Genomic DNA, 26383 nt, shown 5'->3' on the forward strand with positions numbered 1-26383 from the left:
TTTAAATATTGCCATTTCTGATATCAAATTTGACTCCATTTATTCTTTTGCATGGAGATTGGCTAGGTGTAGGCAACATTTTTTTGTCCCATGGGCACATTTGGTATTTTGGAAAAGTACCCCAGGCACCACCACAAATTAATATCAGGGGTAAAATCTTGGGAATGCCCCCTGGGGGCTGTCTTCATGGCGCTGCGTTAGTGCTAATTTCCCTCTCCCGGGGTAACAGCACACAATTTCTGGGTGGCCATTCGGGTACTGGAGCTGCCTCCACCCTCTTCCTGGTGGAAGGCAACCAATCGCTGGGGACTCAGATGCCGTCCTCAGATGGTGGAAGAGCCATACTGACGTCACTCCCTTTGAAAATGTCGATGTAAATCCCCAACGTTTTCGAATTGCAGCATCGCGGGGAAGCCCCACAGTGGCTGCGAAGCTGCGTTTGCGTTGTCTAAACAACACTCCCTGCATATAGACAACGCTTTGTTCTGGATATTTATTGTCCTCTTCACTTTTTTTTTGCCCCTCCCCCGCCAGCCATTCTTTGGTAGAGGACTTTTATCCCCAATGCCATTAAAGCCAATGGATTAATATCATGACATTTAACAGAGGTGGGGAAAAGGTTTCCCTGCTGAAAACCAGACAAAGCTCAAATACCGCCAAGAACCCTATTGTACCAAGTGTGGGCGCCCCCTCCTCTCAAGCCATTTTTCAGCAGGGCAACCCTTTCCCCCATCTCTATTAAAGTCAATGGAGCATAGGGAAAATTCATCTTGTGGACACACTGGGGGCTCATCTACACCAAGCAGATATTCCACTATGAAAGTGGTATGAAAGCAGTATATACAATACAGGAGCCACACTACTGCTTTATAGTGGTACTGATCTGCACTGACAACTGTTGGGGCCCATTGAGACATACCATATACAGCTTTCATAGTGTTATATCCTGCTTGGTGTAGATATGTGATGGCCCCCAACAGTTGTCAGTGCACTTCATTACCACTATAAAGCAGTAGTGTAGATCCTGCAGAACACTTCAATACCGCTATAAAGCAGTAGTGGGGCTCCTGCATTTTATATACTGCTTTCATATCACTTTCATAATGGAATATCTGCTTGGTGTGTAGATGAGCCCTGGGTGAACATGGAGGGTGCCAGTGCACCTACGGGTGCTTTGTTGCCAATCCCTGCAGTAGGGCATTGCTGGCACACGATGGCATATATCACATTGGAAGAGGAGCAGATGTATGAAGCCCTGACGTTGTGGATGACATTATTCAGTCATCTCATAGTGTTGCCAGAGTAGACAAGAGGGGTTGGATCCGGATTTATACTGGATCAACTGTGCCGGAAGAAGTGGACTTCCCTGCTTCCCCCTTCCCATGGCAACCCTTCCAGCTACCTGAAAATGCTACACAGAGGTTGAGGTTGCACGACATACCAGTGAATTGCGAACAACAAGCTATGCAGTGTGGGTTATTGTGCGAACAACCCACAGTGCGTGGTTTGTGCAACCAACAGATGCTTGGGCTCATCATGGGTTGTTCCCCGCTCCTTCCCCCTCAGTTCTCCAGCCAGCTCTGCCCAGTATCCAAAGGGACTTGGCAGCAGAACCTGCCTTGTCTGTTTCCAAATCCCCCGTCCCGCTCTAATTGTGACCCTGATTGTGGTTGGCGGCTTCTTCTTCTTCTTCTTCTTCCTCTTCTTCTTCTTCCTCTTCTTCTTCTTCTTCTTCTTCTTCTTCTTCTTCTTCTTCTTCTTCTTCTTCTTCTTCTTCTTCTTCTTCTTCTTCTTCTTCCTCTTCTTCTTCTTCTTCTTCTTCTTCTTCTTCTTCTTCTTCTTCTTCTTCTTCTTCTTCTTCTTCTTCTCCCTTTTTGCACAAAAATAGGGCCAGGATTTTCTCCCCTCCCTTTTCCTTGCCCCAGGGAATGTGCACAAATGCCCCCTTTTAAATACCTCTATCTATCTATTTATCTAACTATATAGAGAGCTTCGGCTATGGGGCGGTATATAAATGTAATAAATAAATATATTATGGGTCCAAAATATACAGGTGTGCCTTGCCTGGAGCTTGGATGTTTGAGTAGTCAAAGTTACAAGGTAACAGGCAAGGCTACACTCTAGGGAGGCAGCCTTTGACAGTGGACAGGTGGGGAAACAGGGTGGGTAGGTGAGGGTGCAGATTACCCCCTTAGCGAGGGGATCCCCAAGGATCAAAGAGTTGCCCTGAACCTTGGGGTGCCGTGCTTCACATCCCCACTTGTACAAGTCCCCAGCAGCCATTTTTCAGGGTGCCTGGCACCCCACCCCACAGCTGTCAAACTCAAAGCAGCTACTGTGATTGGGAGTGAAACGAGGGTGATATGTACTGGTGTGCAAAACAGTGAAGTTCTTCTCCCTGTCATAGAATCATAGGATAGTAGAGCTGGAAAGGACCTATAAAGCTTCATCCCATGTACCTGCTTCCCTCGGATTATCCTCGTAGCGCTAAGCTTTCACGGCTGTTGTTGTTTTTGCTACCGGGCGACAGCGATCCTTTGCATACCAAGAAGTGAGTTTAAGGGAGGAAATGTAAAAAAATCATTAAAATCAATGGATAACCCAATTCAATTCAAATTTGGTATACTTAAAGCTCTCCCTAATATCTATTACTGTGCCAATTTTGGTGCCTTTATCTTTAAAGCTTACGCAGATGTAAGCATTTCTTTAAAATCCTGCTCCTGCGCTCCAGCGGCGGCTCGGAAGATACGCTCAAAAAGTAGGGGCTAAATTCGGTGAATCTTTTGGCTTTATAGCACAATTAAGGCAGGATGCATGGGAGTACTTCACAATCAAAGCAGATTATAAGGTGTAAAACTTCTGAGTCCTTTGCATGCAATTCACAGTGATTGCACAGTATAACGCTGGTGTGATAAAGCTCATAAGGCCATCGAGTCCAACCCCCTGCTCAATGCAGGAATCCACCTTAAAGCATCCCTGACAGATGGTTGTCCAGCTGCTTCTTGAATGCCTCTAGTGTGGGAGAGCCCACAACTTCCCTAGGTCATTGGTTCCATTGTTGTACAGCTCTAACAGTCAGGAAGTCTTTCTGGATGTCCAGCCGGAATCTGGCTTCCTGTAACTTGAGCCCATTTTTCCATCTACTGCAGTCTGGGATGATCAAGAAGAGATCCTGGCTAGGGTGACCATATGAAAAGGAGGACAGGGCTCCTGTATCTTTAACAGTTGCATAGAAAAGGGAATTTTAGCAGGTGTCATTTGTGTATATGGAGAACCTGGTGAAATTCCCTCTTCATCACAACAGTTAAAGCTGCAGGAGCGATACTAGAGTGACCAGATTTAAAAGAGGGCAGGTCACCTGCAGCTTTAACTATTATGATGAAGAGGAAATTTCACCAGGTTCTCCATATATACAAATGACACCTGCAGAAATTCCCTTTTCGATACAACTGTTAAAGATACAGGAGCCCTGTCCTTTTCATATGGTCACCCTAATCCTGGCCTTCCTCTGTGTGACAACCTTTTAAGTATTTGAAGAGTGCTATCATGTTTTCCCTCCTCTACTCAAAGCTGTCGTGGTAATACTCTGAATGCAAAGTGAAGCACTTTCCCCATGGGGGTGCATTAAAATATGCTTCTTCCACTCTCCACCACGCCTTCTTCCCCCGAGCTCTCCGACCCGGCCGGGTTGGAGGTAGGTGGGTGGCGGCGGCGGCGGCAAGGACGCCTCTTCCTCGGCGCTTCTCCAGGCAAGTTACACAATCGCTTTGGGGTCACACTGGGGCCGCATGGACGTGTGGCCCCTCAGTACGCATGGACCCTCAGTACGACGTGTGGAATCCCCATGCTAAATGTATCAATGGCGCCTCATAGCCCCTAAAGTTCCCCCTCAATTTCTATATCTCTCTGTGCGTTTCCCCCAGTATTTTCATGCTCGAAGAAAAGGTCAACAGGCCCTTATGTATTTGCCAGCGCTGAATTACAAGCTGTTGGGATACAGTGCGATATCAGGCACATTCCTCCCAGCCTCCACCGCCACCTCCACCCACAAGGAAACGGGCTGGCAATCGGAGCAGTACAGATTGCTTAGAGAACCGTCGAGCTAAAAAAGTCACATCGATTTGCTGTGAGCGAGAAGGTGACGCCCACATCCGTTGCCAGAGTAAGCTCAGCTTGGCTTCTTGTGGGCCAGAAGACCAGAACAATGCTGCTTGTCCCCCTCCCCCCTGCCGCCCAGCATTGCATAACCCCAGATGATGCCTTATTAAAGGTTGAACCCAGAGAATGCCAAATCTTAAAGAGTTCTCAGAGCGGATGCTGACAAAACAGTTCTGCTCCAAGAAGGAAAAACAGTAGGCTGGAAAATCCTGCAAGCAGAACTAGCTCAAACTATACATGATCTTAATCACTTGTAGTGTATCCCCTGATGTTTCCTTTCCTTTTATCTAAAACAGCAGCCAAGGCTGCAATCTCTGATGAGAGATACGTCTGAGTGGGATGGTGTCTTAACCCTTTCTTCTTCACCAGGTTTTCCCCTCCAAATCAGCACCCACAAGCTACTTTTAACATTATGAGAGAGAGAAAAGGGGTACATATATCTTCAACCCTTTTCAGACGACACTCTGAGCTATGGTGGTTAAGCATTTTGAGCTAAACATTATAGCTTAGGGCAGCCTTCCTCAACCTGGGGTGCTCCAGATGTGTTGGACTGCACCTCCCAGAATGCCCCAGCCAGGCTGGGGCATTCTGGGAGTTGTAGTCCAACACACCTGGAGCGCCCCAGGTTGAGGAAGGCTGGCTTAGGGTATTGTGTGAACCATGACTTAGCTTGTCGTGTGAACCATTCCTAACCATGGTGGCTACATAGCCACCATTTATACATGCTCACTAACCATTTTAGTGTGTGTGTGTGTGTGTGTGTGTGTGTGTGTGTGTGTGTGTGTGTGGCTTTTGATGGCCATGCATATTACTTCAGTTGTGAAACACACGTTGCAATTTTCTTTCCCCCTATACACCACCATTTGATGCTTGACAACTGCTTCTACACTCCAGATATCTGAGAGCAAAACCAACAACCACACAAAACTGTTTGCCAATCCTGATTTTTAAAACATAATACTTTAAGCATGCGCAGGTTTGCATTTTCAACTCACTTAAAATCACAGCATCGTGACTACAAGAATAAAACGGAATGTCCTGTTTCTGCCCCAATGCAAAAGACATTCATTTGGCAATAAACAGGATAATATTTATTTCTTAATTTAATACATTTCTATACTATGCATACACTGAAGCTCTCTTGGGGGCTTGCAAGGCAAAGCCTGGGGAGGTCATTTGACAGCAGGGATGCTACCACCGAAAAGGCCCTCACCTTGGTAACCACCACCTGACCTCATTTGGCAGGGGCACACAGAGAAGGACCTCATGCTCATAGAGTCCGGCCAGGTATATACGGATATATATTTAACATATTTAACATAAAACTAATGGAATGAGCATCTGAAACCATCTACATGCCCACAATTAAACTGTACTGAAATCATCTACATTCCTGCAATTAAAATAAGAAAAGATGCTGCAGTGAACCCATTTTATATGGGGTTTTCAGGTTTTATTGTTATATTCTTTTAATTTCAGTTAGGTCTTTTATTAAAATTATTGCATTTATTCCATTTTTGTAATCTCTCTGACTTATTTTAACTCACAGCGCTTTGTTAGAAAGCGTAATCATAATCATAATCATAATCATAATAATAAGCCTCAGTGAGCTGTGGCATATGCCCATGCTGGTTCATGTTCTCATCCTGGGCTTGTTTGCCATTGCCCTCATCACTTCCTGCTTTCTGGGTGTTCATTTGAGGGCTTCCTGTGTTGCAGGAAGCCTCAAGCTCCAGTCCTAGCTGCACCACTACACACACGCTTGCCCCAATCAGCCTTTTTCACTACCTTCCCTGGATCAGCCATTTGCTCTGGCAAGGCAAGGCAGGGCTTTGAAGATGGCGCCGGGAATGCACTACTGCATAGTGCTTTCAACTTAGAGCTTTTCTTTAGGGGGATGTTAATCCACTGGATCTACTTTCACTTTCGTCACAGAACTGAGATCAGAGTCCTAGAGGAACAGCGTTTCCTGTTTTCTGCTACATAACCTCTAGGTGGCACTGTGGTATAGCAGAATAAAGCAAATACAAAGTAGAAATAATGTTTGCTTTCGCTTTCTTTATATAATACCAGTTTCCCTGCTCTAAAAAAATTAGCTGAAAGTGCTGTTCAAAAACAGAAGTGAAACAGGAGGGTCATGGTGTTGTTTAAAGAACCTGTGAAAAACCATGACTAGGGAATGATGAGGGCTCAATAAATGCCTTGTGTAGAAAAACCCTTAGAGCGGTGACTCAGGAAAACTTTTGTGCAATGCACATTCCTGGGACCATCTTGGAGCTGCTTCCCCTTCTGCAGAATCTGGAGCTCGCTGAGGTTAGGGCCTACAAAATTTGTCCCCATGTTTTCCCCTCCTCCACATTAGCATCCCCCAAATTTGCTGCCTAAGCCAGAACCCTCAACACTCTTTTTGACTGGGATGGCTTTGCCCGGAAGGAGAAAGAAGAGATTCATGCTTGTGAATTTTGCATGTCATTCCCTTGCTAGCATTTCTCTGTAAACAAAACAAAAGTAACATTATTTAGAATCACCCTTCATATATACTGACTGCTGGGGAGCAAAACCAAAATATAACCCAAGTTTCTAAACCTGGACCTCTGTTAATTTTTTAAAATTTAATTCCCTTTCTTCACAGACCTTCCCTGACTGATTGTGCTTCTAGTTTGTAGTCCTATCATCTTGAATTTTCTATTTTAAATGTTTTCATTGAAATAATATCAGGATGCTTGTATTTTAATATTTATTTTGGCTTCTTGTACTATAAACTAGTTTGAGAATTTTTTTAAAGATACGGTAAGCAATTTATTAATTGATTGCTTAAATAAATATTACAAAATGTATTTACTAATGCCGCTGAGTACCCAGCTGAGTGTGACCAAGGTCCATGGTCCTTATTCCTTTCGAATTATTACAGCAAAGCCGAGGGCTTTGGGTAGCTGTTTTACTGTTGAAGAATCACCTTGCCCAATTCTATTGTTATATTTCTGCAGGACGTACATACCCCCCCCTTTCTTTACTCAGTGTAAGGAGCAGTTTGACTCCATGAGTCAACTTGGCTTTTTCATGACAAAAAAAAAAAAGGAGACAGGAAATACTATGACACCTTCGGGGCTAACTGGCATATTGTGGCATGAGCCTTCATAGGCAACAACCGATTTCATCATATGCATGACTAGCTTCATGACAGATGAAGTTAAACCTCATGGTTGTGGAATTAAAGGGAAAACCCCCGCTGCTAAATGTATGCAAAGAGCTTGAGTCATCTCTCTCTTTGTTCCTTTCCTTCTTAATTTTACAGGTAGACGGTTTTGGGAGAACAGGCCATCTCAACGGAGGCAGAGTAATCTGCACTATGCAAAATCCAAAGAGGGTAATATTTTTATTAGGCCATGTTTATTAGGCAGGTTGGCTTGCGGGTAGGTGATGGGCACTAAAGCGACCTGGATGTTCTAGATCTCCATCACACCAGTGATTTATCACACACTCGCCATGCCTGGTATGTGGACCTGCAGCGCGGTACTCACATGACGTTGTCCCTGTCCTGCACTTTTCTCGCCCCTTCCCCCCCCCCCCCGTTGCGTTTTATTTTGGTGCGGGGAAAGTCTGGATTATTTTTCCCTCTTGCTTTTTCCTTTGTTGGGGCTAATGGAGTCTTGCTGACGGAAGGGGAGGGCGGGGCAGTTCTCCTCCTCCAGCACGTCATCATAGGGACTTGTTAGTCGGTTGAATGGACTTTCTAGTGCTCCAACCCACCCCCTCATTGCCCGCAGAAACGGAGCGCAGATAAAACCTTAAATCAGTAAGGTAAGTGGGGAAAGGTGCTTACCTCGTGCCTCTGCCATCTGCAGCGGTGGATGGCAGAGGCACCAGGTAAGTGGGGAGAATTTTCTGGGTGCCAGCTGTGCAGCCAGAAAACTTCAAGTCACCTCGGACGGTCTGAATTTTGCCTCAGTTTTGGTGCCGAGGCAGATTGGGAACACCCGAGGCAGCTTCGGGGGCTCCGGATTGGCCTCCGTGCCAGATCAGGGGGTCCGTGCACTGCCCTAGTACAAAGCCCTAAATAACTTGGGACCAGGATACCTGAGAGAGCGCCTTCCCACTATCAACGTGCCTGGCCACTGGGGCTATCCGAGGGCATGCTCCTGGTGGTTCCACATAGACCCATCCTCCAATTGGAGTCCACCAGGGGAAGAGCCTTTAGCGTGGTGACCCCCCTCCTATGGAATTCTGTGCTTCTGGAGATCAGGCAGGTGCCAACTTGTATTCCTTCCGGCGCCTCCTGAAAACTTCGTTCTACCAGGAAGCCTTCTCTTAATGACCAGGCGCAGTTTATTTTGCACTTTGTTTCCTTTTTAAATGTACTTTTAATGTGTTTTTATTCTATTTTATTTTGTCCACCGCTCCGAAATTCTGAATGGGGAGTGGTATATAAATATAGTAAATCATCATCATCATTATCATCATCAATCATCATCATCTAGGTGTTCTTCTGGGACAAAGATGTCTCAAGCACTGTCATTCTTGTCTAAACAAACCCATAAACTGACCCATAAAGTGCTTTCTGGACAGACTAATAATGCCATTCTTTTTAGGAGGCTCATTAATAAGCGGCTTTGCATCTCATTTCCTTTGGCCCACATTATTTGCACTTCCCAGAAATTGCTGCTTTTTAATGTTAAGTAATTTACCTAATAGTTTTCCTGCCACTCTTTTTGCAGTCCCAAGTTACTGCTTAGGACTACTAGGATGCTACTCAACCATTATTTTGCTCCAATGAGGGCGCAGGCTTTGGGGGAGGAAACTGGTATTATTTATTACTGGGATTTTTTTTAAAAAAAGGAAAGTTCAGCGTTACCTTCCTGCTCTTCACTCTAGTTGTTGTTATATTATTACTATCATCATCATCATCGTAAAACTAAGCAATAAAATAGTTAAGACACGAAAACCAGCACTTTAAGCCGTTAAGCAAGAGGAAGTAGCCCCATCAGAACCCTGGTTTTCTGTCAGTCAGATAAAACCCAGTGAACCAGGTCCTGATTTGCATTGATGGTAAATGCAAAATGCAGAGAATGCAGAAGTGACCCTCGCTGCTGCTACTTGGCATGGTTTCTTTCTTTGTTTTAACAACGAGTCTTATGGTGCCTGAATGACTAAATAGATTTATTGTGGTGTAAGCTTTTGTGGACAAGAGCCCACTTCATCAGGTGTGTGTAGTGTTATTCTCAGTTGGCAGGTATATAACATATCTATGCATACACAGAAAGAACCAAAAGTGTAAATGGAAGGGTTAAAAGGCTACAAAGTGCAAGAAGCAGAGTTTGACAATTCAGTGCAAAACTGAAATTCTATAAAAGACCATCTTAGGGGACCATTCACTCCTGGGCTCCCTAAATTAGCCTGGGGCCTAAGGTGTTGTCCTAGTCCTTCTGCTCATGATGCGGGGATGAGGTTCCCTCTTGTCCTTCACCTCAAAATGTCTTGGGCTAGCCCTGACTGGGGAGGTATGTTAGGCTGAGAGACAGCTGACCCAAAGTCATCCAGGGAACTTCAAGGCCGATCAGGGATTTGAATCTGGGTCTCCAAGTCTGTTCTGGTCTTCTACACAACCCCACATAGGCTCTTCCTAAATAGGGTGTAGAGGGCTGCCTTCCCTTAGGGCAGAGGTGGGCAAGTTGTGGCCCTCCTGAGGTTTTGCTGGCAACTCCCAGCATCCCTCAACAGTGGCGGTGCTGGCTAAGGCTGATGGCAGATATAGGCCAAAACATCTGGGCCACAGCTAGACCTAAGGTTTATCCTGGGATCATCCAGGGTTCGCCCCTGCCTGAGCACTGGATCCCCTGTGTGTCACCTAGAGATGAACAGGTTTGACCTCTGGATGATCCAGGGATAAACCTTAGGTCTAGCTATGGCCCTGGAGGGCCACAACTAGCCCATCCCTGCTTTAGGAGTAATCTCATCAGCGGTCTCATACACACTAGGGTGTCCACTTCTGAATTGCCAAAGGACGGGACACACATCACCCCCCCCCCCAAAAAAAAAAGAGGACAAAAGGAGACACCTATGTGCATACATTTTGTTTGTGCTAATAATTACTATGGATAGATGCAAATTTAGAAATAATTATTATAATTTAAATAGGGATACAGGGCCATAGCATGGAAGGCTGTGACGAGGGGACCTCTGTGCCTGGCTCAGTCTGCTGTCCAGGTGGTGTAGATAAGCAACTTCAAAGCCCTTTAGCAATTCCTTCCGATAGTGCTTTATCTTTATACTGGACGGCCCTTCAAAGAGAGGTCACCTTCAAAATAGAGGGCAGTCCTCTGGCAGCTGATCAAATACAGGACTGTCCTCTGTAGAAGAGGCCACGTGATGACCCTAACACACACAGATATACTTTCTGCCACCCTTCCTCTCTCTCGGTCTCTCTGCCCAGCAGGCTACTGGAAAGGATTAGATTCATCAGAAATTTGGCTGAGTCATAGGACCCCAAGCTGCCCACAAGCTGCTTTTCAAAATGTATTTGGGCAGCATCTTGGGGGGATGTTTTTAGGTACAGAACACACCTCATCTAACCATAGAGGGTAGCTCTGTGTCTCATTTTACAGAAGGGCTATCCAGTCCAAGTCCTGTGTGAAAAGCATACGCTGGAGCTGCAGTGTGGGCTTCCTTGCATTACCCAGTGGCATGGAAAACAGCGGCTGTGCTGTGGCTCCCATTCTGCTGAGATAACATTGTTGAGTTATGGCTTTGGAAGCTGATTAGTTATGGCACAGACTGGGATTCTGGCACATAACATTTTGTGTTAAGTCTCTGTCTGGGCCTTTCAGAGACTAGCAGAGGTTGCAGCGGTTCTCAGCCAAGTCAGCAAAGATGTGAATTAAGACAAAGATTCATGTAGGTTAAAATAAACCTTTTACTGGCAAATAAATATATAATTTAGTTATGGCAGTACAGATACAAATACTTACAAACGGTCAGTCAATACAGCTCACATCAAGTTGGGTAAGGGACATGGAAGTAGTAGTGAACATGAAAACACATTTACTTTTATAGACAACCTGTACAATGATGCAACTCCTTGCAACCCTTAATTGAAGACAATCAATTAGACAATTATTCAATTATGACACTCAATGTCCAGGTGTAGAGTTGACCTTTAAGTTTCTGCTGAGTCTCCTGTTCTTCCAGATCCTCAGTAATTAACAAAGCAATGGAAAACATAACCAAGATCCATTCCAGGATCCAACAAACATAAGCACTCATTCCTCCTTAAAACTGAACTCCACGAGACTCACTGCTGAGGACATGTGTTTAGGATTATGCTGCATGTTCAATTGCTTGGGCCTGGCTGCAATTTAGCTCCCCTTGCAGTAAATTATTACTTTTTTCTATTTAGAGTGTTGTAAAGTGCTTTTAGATTAACTCCCTCCTAATTGGAACAATTAAGCATATCTCTCATGAAGCTGATTGGTAGGAGATTCAGGACAAATAGGAAGGACTTCTTCACACAGCGCATAGTTAAACTCTGGAATTCTTTACCACAAGATGTAATGATGGCCACCAATTTGGATGGCTTTAAAAGGGGGTTGGATAAATTCCTGGAGGTAAAGGCTATCAATGGCTACTAGCCCTGATGGTTGTGTGCTTCTTCCAGTATCAGAGGCAGTAATCAGAGCCAGTATCATATACAGCAGTTTCTGGGGAACATGGGTGGGAAAGTGTTATTGCACCTGTGTCATGCTTGTGGGTTCCTGGTCAACAGCTGGTCAACCACTGTGAGAACAGAGTGCTGGACTAGATGGACCCTTGGTCTGATCCAGCATCAGGGCACTTCTTAACTATGAACGAAAGTTGGTCTTTAATACAAGCTTACAATAAATGCTTCTACAGTGGATTCAGGGGCTTGTCTACACAAAGGGTGGATTTGCAGTAGTGGCACGTCATCTACACAATGCAGCTGCCATTGCAAAGCCATCCTGGAGCAAACCATGGAAACTCTGAAAAAAAGTCGGGCACTTACCATGACTTTTTTGGTAGCAGAGGCTTGTCACAGCCCGTGGCGCCTCGATTGGTCGCCATGGGCTGGACAGGCAAGTGGGTGGCCCTGCACCTCTGTAAAAATAAAAAAATAAAAACGGGGGCGGGGAGAGGAATGGGTTTGTTCCTCCCCCCCTTTTTAAATGTTTTATTATCTGTATCTGCACAGCTGGGCAGATGCAGATATTTTTTAAAATAAAAAATGGGGGGGGAGGAACGGGCAGCCAGAGGGAGGTCAGAGGGAAGAGAGCTGGTTCGCCTGGCGTCCCTCTCGTCGCGTACTCCTCTGGCTGCCTCATTCCTTCTCCTTTTTTAAAAAAATATTATCTATATGTGCCCTGCTGTGCAGATACAGGAAATAAATAAATGTGTTCCTTCCAAATGCTGGGAAGGAACGCAGGTACGGGAGCCAGGCGCCTCACGGTGCCAAAGCACCTCTATCAAGACGGGGGCCAGGATGGCTTTTTAATCATCCCAAGACTGTGAAATGATCACACCGATGTGGTTCAGTGCTACTTTTCTCTGTGGGCCTTTCAGAACATGTCGGGCTGCCCACCTTCCCCAATCTGGTGCCCTCTGGATGTATTGGACTACAACTCCCATCATTCCCTGCCTACAACTCCCATAGTTCCCAGCAACCATGGCCATACTCTGAGCATGTATATGCAGCTTCACATTTTAAACTCACATCAAAGGGCAATTATGACTGCAGGAATAAAATAGAATTAGCTTCCGTTGTCCTGGTGCTAAAGATATTTACCTGGGAATAAGTTCCATTGGCCCCGTTCAGACAACACGCTAAACCATGCTGCTTAACCACAAAATGGCATTCTGTTAACCATTTTGTGGTTAAACGGCATGGTTTAGCATGATGTCTGAACAGGGCCGATGTGATGTAGGAAAGGATCATATATATTTTTAAGTTTAAAAAACAAACTGCATTTGTCCACTCACTATAGCCTTTAAGGTAGGGTGACCATATGAAAAGGAGGACAGGGCTCCTGTATCTTTAACAGTTGTATTGAAAAGGAAATTTCAGCAGGTGTCATTGTATATATGGGGAACCTGGGGAAATTTCCTCTTTATCACAACAGTTAAAGCTGCAGGTGCCCTGCCCTCTTTTAAATCTGGTCACTCTAGTATAGCCCCTGCAGCTTTAACTGTTGTGATGAAGAGGAAATTTCACCCGGGCTGCATGCATACAAATGACACTTGCTGAAGTTCCCTTTTCTATGCAACTGTTAAAGATACAGGAGCCCTGTCCTCCTTTCCATATGGTCACCCTACTTTAAGGCCCAACCCTAGGCACATTTAGACGGGATAAAATAATCCTAGAACTCCCATCTGAGGAGTGCTGGGAGTTGTAGAACTTCTTTTCTGTCTAAACATGCCTAAGTTTGCACCTTCACAAGGAAGGAAGGAAGGAAGGACGGACGCACGCTCTGGCAGTCAGTGTCAGCTCCGACAGCACCTGCCCGGATGCCGATGCTGCTGGCCTGTTTGCCGCTGTCCCTCAATTTGGGGGTAGGTGGGCTGAGGGGCTCTGGACCTCGGCCGCAGAATCCAGCCCCAGCGACACCCCGTGCAACGCGAGCGGCGGGGCGGGGTGTGTGCGTGTGAGTGAGTGAATGAATACACTGCTGTCTTCACGGCGTTGGAGTTGAGAAACTTCGCAAGCCCCGCCCACTTCCCAAACTTGGGACAAAGTGGCGTTGAAAATAGAGCAAGACCTGGCGGCGGGCTAAGAGGGCGAAGGAGGGGCGCGTTGGGGAGGGGGGAAGCCGCCCTCCTAAGGTGGGCCCGCCTGAGGCTCCGGCGCCGCGCAGAGTTCCCAACTGAGCCCGGAGCGTGGGCGGGGTTTGAGATCCCCTCGCCTCCGGCCCCGAGCTCTCCCTTCCTCCTCCTCCTCCTCCTTCTCCCCCCTCTTTTCCTGGAAGTAGCCGAGCTGCTTTGCATGCCAGCGAGGTACAGCGGCAGCAGGAGCAGCAGCGTGATGCCAACTCGAGCTCCTGCCTTGGTGATGCGGCGCGGGTGCTGCTGCTGAGACTCCCCACCCCGCCCGCCTTGCGCCGTGCATGGGCGCCGGAAGGCTGCGCGCCTGCTTGGTTCTCCGCCTCCCGGCTCTTGAGTGCTTCTTCGCCGTCGCGCCTTGCAGCTTTCGCCCGGGCTGGGCGCGTGCAGGAGGAGAAGGAGAAGAGCTGCCGCCGCCGCCGCCGCCTCGGCTCTTTGCGCAGGTAAGCGCGGAGCCGCTCGGGCTGGCGCGGGCAGCGGAGCGAGGACCTCCGCCTAAGAGGGAACGGGGACCGCGGTGGTAGTGGGTGGGCGGAAGGGAGCCGCGCGCGCGGGGCGTTCGAGGGCAGGGGAGCCGCGAGTTCGCGAAAAGCTGGGGGTCTGGAAAGGGGACCCGCGGGCAGGTTGCGGGGGCGGACGGGGGAGAAGCGCGGGCAGTGGGGGAGGGGAGGGGCAAGTGGGGAGGTCAGAAGAGACGTGACGGGGCAAGAGGCGCGCGCGTGGGGGGGGGAGTGAGTCGCAGGTGGGGAGTGGGCGATGAGGAATCCGGAGCAGGCACAGCAAGTCGTGAGGGAAGGGGGAGAGGGTTAGACCGGACAGTGGGAGGCTGGGAGGGAAGGCAGTGGCAGAATACCGTGGGAGGAGGAGGTTAGGAGTGGAGGGACTGGGAAGAAAGGGGCGGTAGATAAGAAAGAAAGAAGGAAGAAGAAGAAAAACATCCAGGCAGGAGGAGGGGAGACCAGAATCGTCCCCCTGCCGTGTGGGGTGGATGATCGCCAGCAATGCCCAGCCACTTGCCCCTGGGAAGCTCGTTTGCAGGGCGTGGTGGCAAGAGCCTGTTTCCCTGCTCTCCACATGTCGCCACCAGAGGTATTCTGCCCCTAAATATGGAGGTTCTTGCCGTGGCTGATGGCTACAGAGAGACAACACCTCCTTGAGTTTGGCTGGTCCTTTAAAAGAGGGGTGGGCAGAAGCTTGAAGGAGCTACTTGGTTTTTTTTTTTTTTTTTTACTAGAGCCCAGAGAGCCACCTACCAGAACCAGGTGCAAAAGATGCATGCTTAGAATCAAACCATCCTGAATTCTGGATTTCTGTTTCAAGTACCAGAACTGAATGGAGCTCTTAGACCTTCCGCACACACAAAAGCTTATTCTCGGCTTTCAGCAGTTTAATTTAGGGTGATTTAGGAGAATTAGAAATCCGTGCTAATCTACAGCAAATCACCTGGATATCTACTAGTAGATCTATCTTGGTTTTCCCTGCTTTCAAACAACAATAATCTTGCACTACTGACTGTCTCTGGCAGTGGTCGTCACAGCAGGGGTGTGGAAGTGTGATGGTGTGGAAGGCAAAGCAGAGATCAGGAGAAAAGGTGACTGCAGGAGTAGGTAAGAGGCTATCAGCCCGACCCTAGCTGAGTTTACTCAGTTGTAAACCCCATTCTTTTCAGAGGAACTTTTTTTCAAGGAAGCATGCTTTGGGTCCCAGCTTGAGAGATGGAAGGCATGGTGGTCGAAAGGATGGAGCAAGCATAAATGGAATGACTGGGGCTGGGGAAATGGAAGACTATGCAGAAACTTGGCATCGCCAAGAAGTATGCTTAAGTGCAGGAGAACAAAATTGGGGAGTACTGGAAACAAGGCGTGTGCCTTCTCTGTGACCTGATTTAAACTCAAGCAAGCCCTTACTGTAGACCATAAAACGTTATCCACTGTGTGTGTAAAAAGCTTGCTACTTGGGCAAGCACAGATTGATGGCAGAAAAGGTGGGGCCAAAGAAAGCAGAACTCTAATACTGAGCCCCCCCCCCCGAAGTTGGGGAAGGGCAGGATTTGAATTATATGGGGGAAAGGACCAATGTTAAAAATCAGTGGCAGAATGAGCGTTGCGTAGAATCGGAATAACTGCAATTGTTCTGTGGGCTAGGACCATTTATTAGGGTCTCTGTTTTTAGAGCCAAATCGGACCTTGGAGTATCTGGTCATCCCATTCCTTTCGAACATCTTACCTTCCCAGAAGTTAAAGCAGCATGGCTCCCTCCTCTGGATGAACTTTGTGTTTGGGGCTCTTGTGTTAATTTGTAACTTAGAATGATGTGGAGTTGAGGGTTTAGCAGTTAAAATTTCAGCATCATTGTGCAAACATGAACCCATTGGTGTTTGGCATTTTCAGTCAGAAAATGGTAGCTGCAAACCTATGTGAACTTATCTAGGAGTAAGCCCAACTGAACTCAGTGTGACTTATTTTTGAGTAGACATGTGTAGGGGACTGCATTGGGAAACACAGAAGAGCAAACAGGTGTGTTGGAAGCTGTCAAAGGAAAGAGAGAAAGCAGGATATAGATGGTCCTACATAAAACAGTTGTGGTTCACGTCTCTAGTTTTTGAGTGCAACCTTTTATTTGCGGAAATAAAATGGATCAGTTTGCCTCTGGGTATATGATAGTTTTGTGTATCCAAGTCTTCTCAATGGGAACGCTGTTCAAATATAACCTAAGTGAATTGCAGTCTAATCTACAATCTGCAGCTTTTCACCCTTGCTCGTGAAACATCCTGTGTATTACACAAAGCGGAAAGACTTAGAAATTGTAACAGACCTCTAACAATGTTAGGGAGAACAAAATATCTATGATAATATTGAAACAGCTTCTGTAAGTGTTGGAGTAAGCAACAGCTGTCTATATGAATGCCTCCAATTTGCTGTTACTTGTAATTTTCTAGTAATTCTAATGCACAGAGGAGTTATCAATCTTTATGTGTCTCAGCTCAGAAGCCTGATTAGGTGACAACCGTCTCCATTTACAGAAGGGGAGGAAAGGTTCAAAGATGTTTCTTTTACACTTGCACATTATACCTGGAAGATGCGGTGCTACGATCAGTCATATCACACTAGTGACTGCTTAACACATTGCATTTTTAGGTGTACACATTGGTCGTGTTTGGATCATCAAAGCCTGGCATGCAGCTGCATGTAACCCCCTTTGTTCCCTTCTATATGTGCACTGGAAAACAGGACAGGAAACTGCAGTTAACCATAGCTTTCTAATGTCTGAACTGAGAAACTGTGGTTAATGGCTTCCAAACAAGCCCAGGATATGATATGAAGTCAAGGATGTTGCTAGGTACTTAAAACGTTAGAGGTCAGACCCATAGGACATTTGCACATGCTAAAAATTAGCATCTGTGCATGTTTAGAAATAATCACTAGGCTTTATTTAAATTTCATAGCAAGCAAAGTCAACCAATTGACTTCTTATCCAAATTACCCCCCTAAATTACTAAATTAATTTTCACTCTATCCCCAGATCATCTCCAATCAGTAATTCCTCTTCAGTTATATATAACGGCTGTGAACAGATATGAAAAAAATGCACAAAATGAGTGGCTGAAAGTTGTCCCCCCTCCCGCAGTAAGGGCTTTCACACTTGCCCCCTAAAAATGGCCACATTTGCACCAACATGGAGTTGGCAGAGCACTAATCCAAAAGCCAACCAAGAGTGAATCGGGGTCGCCCCCAATTTCCCAGTTCTCACCCAGATCTTGCTCCAAAATTTAATTGATTCCCCTTCAATCTTTACTTCATTCACCAGTCATCCTTAACTCTATACATTAAATAAAGTGATGGACAATTCTGTTTGAGAGAGTTCAGAATGCTGGATGGGTGTGGGAGGAGTGAGGGCTGGAGAGTGGGGCAGAGGAGGTAGAGGAAAGGGGGCAAGGAAGAAGATTAGGAACAGAGGAGTGGAGAAGCAAGGAGAAAAGAAAGAACAGGCAGGTTTGGAAGTGGGGACCAGAGGGAGGAAGAAGATCGAGCAAGGAATAGGCAGCGTGGAGGAGACTGAGGGAGGCACATACAAATCCAGCATTTACTGGGGCATCCGGAGAAGGACTCCAGATTATTTAATCTTTTTGTAGGCAATACATACTTTCTCTCTCCTTTTTCTTTCCTCTTCTCTCTCTCTGTCCCTTCTCCTACTTCTCTCTGTTCCATCCCTTCTGTCTTTGCCACTCCCAAAGAAAGTCCCTCTGCCCCTTGGCAACCCATCAATTGGGCTTAGCAAAAAAAAAAAAAAGTCTCTACTGATTCCAAGGGAAGGTTACTTTCCTAAACTTAGTCACTGTACAGAGATGACTCTGGAGGGGGGCATCACAGCGCACAGGAAGGGGTGGGGTAACTGATGCCCCTTTTCATGGAAATGAATGGAAGCTTCCCCCCCCCAGCTTAATTGCCACAGGGCAGTAACAGGGGTGGGGGTTCAGAGGGTGCGCAAGTGCGCAAGGTAGGGTTAACTCTTTCTTCCCCAGCTGCAATTCCACCTGAAAATCACCCTCCACTTGCATAAGCAATTAAGTTTAGAAAAAGTATTCCCACTGACACTAATATAAATCTGGGGTTCTAGGAGATAGATCTGATACTTGGACCTAGGCCCAGCAGCATTCTGGTATAAAGCCATGGTTTAAAGTTGCTTTCAGATTCCTGGCTTGTTTGAAAGCTATTAACTGTAGCTCCTGGTTTGCAAATAACAGGAAGTGAATTGCAGCTTCTTTACTTGGATGAATAAGGTGGCAGCAAATGGGTTGCGTGCAGGTGCATGGAGCTCATACATATTAGCTGAAAACAGCCACTGCTTGCATTCACACAAAACAGTGGCTGGGTTCGGACGGCACAATAAGCAGTGGGGTGGGGGAAGAGTTAATCGTCCATTGCATTGCTTGTCGTGTGGTGGAGGGGACACACAACAGGCATACAACTCATGGTACACTATTTTTTTTCCAATTAACCCATGGAGAAAAACAACGTGCTGCTCCGTTGCTTATCTGGAGACCCATTGATGAAAACATTGTGTGGCGGGCTCTGTTGCATGTACCATGCATTATTTCCATTGGCCATAGAGTTCTCTGGCAGGAGCGGCCGAAAGCACCTCTGCCACTCCTGTACAGCCAGCAGAACTTGTAATGCATGATGGGATAGGACCAGGAGGAGTGAGGGAGGAACCCCAGCTGCCCGGAAGGATGATGGAACTTTCAGCCGTGCAGCGGGGGACGACGACAACATGTCGTGTGGGGAGTACTGGCGACATAACACATGGTCAGTTGTCTATTCCCCCTCGCCCCCCCGGTTGCCTAAAGTGTCATCCGAACTCTCTCAGGCCATAGCTAGATGGGGCGAAATCCCGGGGTGATCCCGAGATTGTCCCTCTGCGTCCACATGATGCATAGGGGATCCCGGAATCAGGAAGAGATGATCTCTCCCCTGCCCCAGGATCTTGCCCTCCCCTTTAGGCCCGGTTTTTCCATGGTCTCAGGCTGAGTACGGGACCACGGAACATGTGGCCGTGCGCTGTGGTTTGTCCTGGCTCCTCACGGTTCCTCGCGAGTACCTGGGACCCGCGCATGGGGCGCAGAGCTCCTTAGGAGCACTGTGCCCATCGGGGGTGGGTTGGGGGAGCAGGGAAAGTAATTTTATTTTTTTTAAAAACCTTACCTTTTGGTGCTTGAGCACTTGTGCACTCCTGTTGCTTTAAAAAAAATGGCAGGCGCGACGCCTCTCCCTCTGAGGCCGTTGCACGCCATGTGTGTACAGAGGGGGAAATATCGCAATAAAAATATCATGGGATCTTCACCCCTCCGTCACGCTAGACTGCTAAGTCTAGCTAAGGCCTCAGTGTCTTCAGAATCTGCCTTATCACTAATGACCAAGCGTGTCGGCACATGCCGCTTGATTACTCCCATTCAGCTCCTTCTGCAACCACCAGTGTGATGGGAACATCTAGAAGTCAGGGTTCTAGTGTAGCATCCTCACAGCGACATCTTCTTGGAGCCATTGTTTAATGCCGGTATTTTGTGAATAACGCAGTCGCCTGTCATTTAGCCTTGTGAGAGAGAGGGGGGGAAATGGTTTTAGATCCCTCTGTGTTGTATTGCAGCTGCTTAGAAAACACATTGTACTTTTTCTTGCAAGTTTTTAGCTACGTTTAGGACATTAATATAACAAAGAACAAATGATGAGAATTACGCTTGCCATATTCTTTAGGATGTATAGCCAGGCAGCAGGGAATGTTGGGATTGGCGAAGGAGTCTATATATGCATAAGGATGGGGAAGCGAATCTTCAGCAGAGATTGGCAGTAATGAATATAGTTCTGAAGGAAAGAATCATTTGTCACATGAAGAACCCTGCTGCCAAAGCATCCATGATGAAGTGACAGCGGTTTTTAAAAGATCATTTCCGATGGACTTTGAATGGTAGGGATGTGAAAAACCTGTCCCTTTGTTTCCATGAAGTTTTCTGCTTTGCCTCCCTATGCTCTCATGGGTGTCTTAGATATCCTTGCTTTTATGAACAATTTCTTGCTCCCCTCCTGTCAGCCCCAAAAACAGTTGTACAAACAGGCATGTGCTATAGCAGCAGGCCGTTGTATATGTGTCAACATTAGGGTGACCATATGAAAAGGAGGACAGGGCTCCTGTATCTTTAACAGTTGCGTAGAAAAGGGTATTTCAGCAGGTGTCATTTGTATATATGGAGAACCTGGTGAAATTCCCTCTTCATCACAACAATTAAAGGAGCAGGAGCTATACTAGAGTGACCAGATTTAAAAGAGGGCAGGACACCTGCAGCTTTAACTGTTGTGATGAAGAGGAAATTTCACCAGGTTCCCCATATATACAAATGACACCTGCTGAAATTTCCTTTTCAATACAACTCTTAAAAGATACAGGAGCCCTGTCCTCCTTTTCATATGGTCACCGTAGTCAACATGTGCAAAGTTGCAGATGGGAATGTGCATTCTCATTGAAAGTATTCTAGTGCCAAGATACATCTGCATTCAAATGAATGTTCCAGTGTATATTTAGCCTCTGCCCCCTTCCCTACCAGGTATAAACAAGAGTTTAAAGAACTAACTGTTGATCTTTTTTCCACCTCCCAACTTAAAGTAAAATTCGATGCAACTGGCATAAGGAAGGCTTAGGATAATTTTTGCACCAGAAGAACAACTCTGTTGTCACCAACTAAACTTGGTGGATTACCGCAGCATCCAGATCAAGTGTTCATTTATTCCACAATTTCCCAATTCTTTGGGGACTTCAAAAGGTCCATATTTAGTCACATACCTAACTTCAGCATAGCAGTGTTCTCTTTGTCCTTTTCAGTTAACCTGGTGTGAAAAAGCAAGCATTTTTTTGTTTTTTTTTAAAAAAATCCTTTTGACATTTTCCCATCAGGTTGGCAAATGTCACACCTACAATTACATTTATAGAAATAATGAATCCACTATACCCTGTAAAACTGGCAGAGTTTACATGTTGAGTATAAGGTGTAAACTTCCCCCACTGCCAACCAAATCTACCGCAAGAATTTTTAGGTTGATTGGTACAGAGGTTTATTTGTATTTTTACCTCCTTCTGTTTGGGGAAAAAGCTAATATTTTCCCAGTATGGTCACAGACTTAGGAGAGTTGAGTGGGTGGGAGGATTAAAATTAATTCCTGGAAATCATAGTGCTTTATTTTTTTCTTGGCATAACCAGCCAAGATCCATATTTTATATCTTAGGTTAGAGATAGTTGAGTTGGTTTTTTTCATACAATTCAGGTGATATGATTGAGCTGTTGCTGGCTGTGGTGAGCATAGATGCTTCTGTTTGTCCTGCTGGTCTGCAGGTTTTTGAAATAGTACAATATCATGCAAAGTTTGTGAGCAGCAGTGCTAGTTGGTATTGCCCCCCCCCCCCCCGAGAGTTAAGGTTAATATGACAAAGCCATCATCAGAAAGGACATGAGAAATGGCCTTATTCTGGCTGCATTAGCCAGAACAGTAAACCATGATTTCTGTTAATCATGGTTTGTTGCTTTAGCCATGAACTGTCTTGTTTCCCCTGGTTTTAGTTTGTTTCTCTTCTGCCTGTTTTGCCAGCCTTCAGAATGGTTTCATTTTCAGGCTGCTTTAGCTAGCGCCTCTATTTCAGGGTGGACAGCAGCACAAACAAGTCAGGGATCAGCTGTGTTTCTGAGTTTAAACAGGCTGGATTTTGTAAGTCAACAGTTCTGTTTGTTGTTTATAGCTGGTTACCATGGTTTGTTTGCAGGGATGTAGTCAGACACAGTGACTGGGTTTGCACGACACATGGGTTGTTTGTTGAATCGTGGGTTAGCATGTTATCTGAGCCCAGGACATTTTCTGCAGGATGGCTTGTTAACGATACAGTGTGACTTATTTTTCCGCAAACAAGCCTCCTTGAGAGCCCAGGGCTTGTTTTGTCGTTGGGTTGCTCAAGGTGGTTAACAAGCCACCCTGCAGAAAATGTCCTGGGTTCAGACAATACGCTAACCCACGGTTCAACAGACAACCCCACTTTTCAACAACAACACATACTCAACCACTGTAGGTTAGCGTATTGTGTGAATGGGTCCAATGACAAGCCAAATTTCAACAAACCACACCATGGTTTGTGTCATGTGTGAACTGGGTGGAATCGGACCATATGTCCATCTAGCTCTATATTGACTAACGGTGGCTCTCCAGGCAGGAGTTTCCCCCCAGCCCTCACTGGTGATGCTGGGGATTGAACATGGGTCCTTTCGCATGGAAAGTATGTGCTTTACCACTGAAGGGAAATGTTCATGGTGTGCACACCCATTTCACTGCCCTCTGTCTCTCCAGCCTTACAACTTAGTGCCTGTCATACCTCAAGTGTGGAGGTTCCCTATTCTAAGCTCCTATTTACTGGTGCTACAAATCCATCCCCTTAATTTGCTACTGTTAAATCAAGGACTGAAATAACAGTTTTCTCGACTGAAGTACCTTGGGAGAAGAGGAGGTGCCCGCCCACACATAACCTGGACAAAGGCAGTGTTTTATGTGCCTGAGCAATAAATAGTGCTTGGTGAAGCGGGGGGGGGGGGGGGGAGGAAGAGGCAAGCATCATACAACCCAACCTTTTGATAAGTGATTCCCCCCCTTCAAAAAAGCAAGGGGGCTGACTTTAGAATCAATATTGTGTGTACAGAGTAAACTCTCAGTGGTGTATGGTTGTTGTTGTTGTTTTGGCAATTTATCTCCTCCTCCAAACCATCATTTATTTATTTTTAATATATTTCTTGGCCGCCTTTCAGGGCAGAAGCCCTCACAAGGTGGCTTACAACAATAAAATACGTACAAACAGTTAAAATATTAAGAGCAATAAAAACATAATAATGATAAAATATCAATTAAAAACAATAAAACCATCAAGAACAATAGCAGCAATAAAAGTATTCATCATGGGAAGGCCGCGGTAAAATAAAATGTTTTAAGGCCTTCTTAAAAGCCTGCAAGGATGGTGCATGGCAGACCTCCGATGGGAGTTTGTTCCAGAGATTTGGGGCCACTGCAGAGAAGGCGCTCTCCCGTGTAGAAACCCACCTCATAGTTCTTGCAGGTAGGTAAATGAGAAGTGCCTTTCTTTCTGATCTTACAGCTATACTAGATTGAAATGGACTATTTGGGGCTGCATTAATAGAAATATAGCTTCCAAATCGCGTGAGGTACTGGTTCCTCTCTATTCGGCCCTGGTTAGGCCTCATCTAGAGTATTGCGTCCAGTTCTGGGCACCACAGTTCAAGAAGGACACAGACAAGCTGGAGCGTGTTCAGAGGAGGGCAACCAGGATGTTTAAACAACTGGGGATGTTTAGCCTGGAGAAGAGAAGACTGAGGGGAGACATGAAAGCACTCTTCAAATACTTAAAAGGTTGTCACACAGAGGAGGGCAAGGATCTCTTCTTGATCATCCCAGAGTGCAGGACACAGAATAACAGGCTCAAGTTACAGGAAGCCAGATTCCGGCTGGACATCAGGAAAAACTTCCTGACTGTTAGAGCAGTACGACAATGGAACCAATGACCTAGGGAGGTGGTGGGCTCTCCCACACTAGAAGAGGCAGCTGGACAACCATCTGTCAGGTATGCTTTAGGGTGGATTGCTTCATTGAGTGGGGGGTTGGACTTGATGGGCTTATAGGCCCCTTCCAACTCTACTGTTCTATGAATTTAACATGCATAGATATTTAAATGAATTAACATATGCAACTGATGAGTCTATGTAAAACTAAAACAAACACACACACATACACACACACGATTATACTGAACTAGGCTGTTGTTTATACTGTTTTTAGACCTTTATGCTATCTAGATCAGTACTGTTTACCACAACTTGCAGTGACTCTCTAAGCCACTGTTGTCGAACCTCTTTCAGCCCAAATTCAATTTTGAAGAGGTTCTTGGGCCTGCATTCCAGTGGTGGATGGGACTAAACGCAAAGGTGCTGGACCAAAATACCAAAAAATACCAGCATGTTTTAGATTAGAGCTCTTATTGCCAATAATGAAACCTTAGGAGAGGTATTTCAACATTTTAGGGTGTAATCCTATGCATGTTTAGACAGAAAGAAAGTCTGACAACTCCCAGCATTCCCTAGCCAGCATGGCAAGCTGGGGAATGCCGGGAGTTGTAGAACTTTTTTCTGTGTAAACAATACATAGGATTGTGCCCTTAGAATGGGGGAAAACCCATGCAAAAGCTGGACAATCACCAAATGGTCAGGGAAAGGGTGTGTGACCAAGAGCAGGGGCTATGGCCAAGACCAGGGGGTATGGCTATCTGAGGAGCACCAGAGGTCCAGTCTGACACCCCAGGAGGGCTGCATTTCTTCACCCCTGTTCTAAGCCCTCCGACATGAGATCTTTTAATTGGAGATGCTGGGAATTACACCAGAGGCCTTGGAGTGCACAGGCACTACCACTGAACTATGGATCCATCCCCATTTCAGCAGGGAGAGGGACCGTCCCCAATTCTGAGGTAGGTAGAACCAAGCAAGAACATATTTTCAGGGCTGCGTGTTTTTTTGTGCTCATCCCGCCTCCCTTCAAAAAGGAACTAGCTATATTATGCAACCTGTATTAATTATGCAACTAAAGCAATTTGCTTGATTTTGCAAGAATTACGATACAGTTCTTACTATTTTGAATACTTTATTCTGCTTCTTCTAGTCATGGGGAGAGAACAAGTTATTCTTCATAACACTGAAGTGTCATCCCTCAGAAATCATATTGAACAAGCTCTTTGGCTTAACCAGTCACTGTTGAAAACAGTTCCCAGCATACTTTTTCTGACATAAAGGTTAGATACCTGTATTATCTGCGTATTTTAATGGATGCTGAATTTTGTATCCCAAAAAATGTCCCTGCTTTTTTCTGCGCTTATACCAAATCATGATACCTGCACAGCTTTGTCTGTTTTGCCTCTTTTCCTTGCATTCCTCATCTTTATTGAGAATACATTAGGGTGATTCAAACAGAAATCAGCCTTTGTGGCATGCTAAGGTCAGCACATATTGCCAAAGTGGTCATTGAATTGCTTCATCATGTGAGTAGATTGAGATGTCTGGTTTCCGTAGTTAACAAAATGGGATCTAAAGCCACAGTTTCATCCTGGTTTGTTTGAACTAACCACAGTTGAAATAAACCACAGTTCCATGAGTTTGGACATAATTGTGCATTGTTTAGAAATCAAAATCAGAAGATTTTAATCGCCTTCCCTTGGGAACAAAGGAGGAGAAAAGGGGAGTGTATATTCTCCTGATGGAAACCCATGGTTTCCTGTAGGTCTGAATGAAGCTTAAGTATGGAGCTCATCAATAAGCATTGGGCTAATTGATTTATATATTTTCCCTTATCTGTTGACTTGCAGTGAAACTGAGATACAAATAATAATAATAATAATAATAAGTAGTAGTAGTATGGGGGTGCAAAAGTGGATAAGCATCAAAGGTAGTCCCTAGAAAGAGGGAAAGTTTTCTGGATGCTGGAACAACATTTTATTTACAAAAATTCACTGGTCAGTGAATTACAGCAGGAAATGTTTTGTTATAAGTATTTCTGCAGATGTTTTCATAACCCTCTGAAGAAGGCCTTAAAAAAAAGAGGCCGACATGCATTGGGCTTTTTATAAATAAAATCTTTATTCCAGCATCCTGAGATGTTTCTTCCATTTTTTTGTGTCAGAATAAGTATAAATAGGCCAGGTAGTAGCCCAATTTTCAAATGAGACTATCAGCAGAAGCTCAAACATGTCCATTGAGTTCAATGGATCTTATTCCCAAGTAAAAGGGTATTGGATTATTTATTTATATATTTCATTTATA

General features: G+C 45.6%; 1 protein-coding gene across 2 annotated transcripts in view; it reads left to right on the top strand.

Annotated features, from left to right (window-relative positions):
- Positions 1-14257: 14257 nt before the first annotated feature.
- The window catches only part of LBHD2 (LBH domain containing 2), a 56281-nt gene continuing 44155 nt past the window's right edge, over positions 14258-26383 (top strand). Inside the window, exon 1 of one of the 2 annotated variants that reach the window (XM_063118082.1) lies at positions 14258-14426. The gene's annotated coding sequence lies outside the window, so the exon portion shown is untranslated. Of the gene's footprint in view, positions 14427-15052; positions 15073-26383 lie in introns of those variants that run through there. The other variant, XM_063118083.1, reaches the window with a different exon arrangement.

Source organism: Elgaria multicarinata, chromosome 2, assembly GCF_023053635.1.
Source record: "Elgaria multicarinata webbii isolate HBS135686 ecotype San Diego chromosome 2, rElgMul1.1.pri, whole genome shotgun sequence".
Classification (NCBI taxonomy): Eukaryota; Metazoa; Chordata; class Lepidosauria; order Squamata; family Anguidae; genus Elgaria; species Elgaria multicarinata.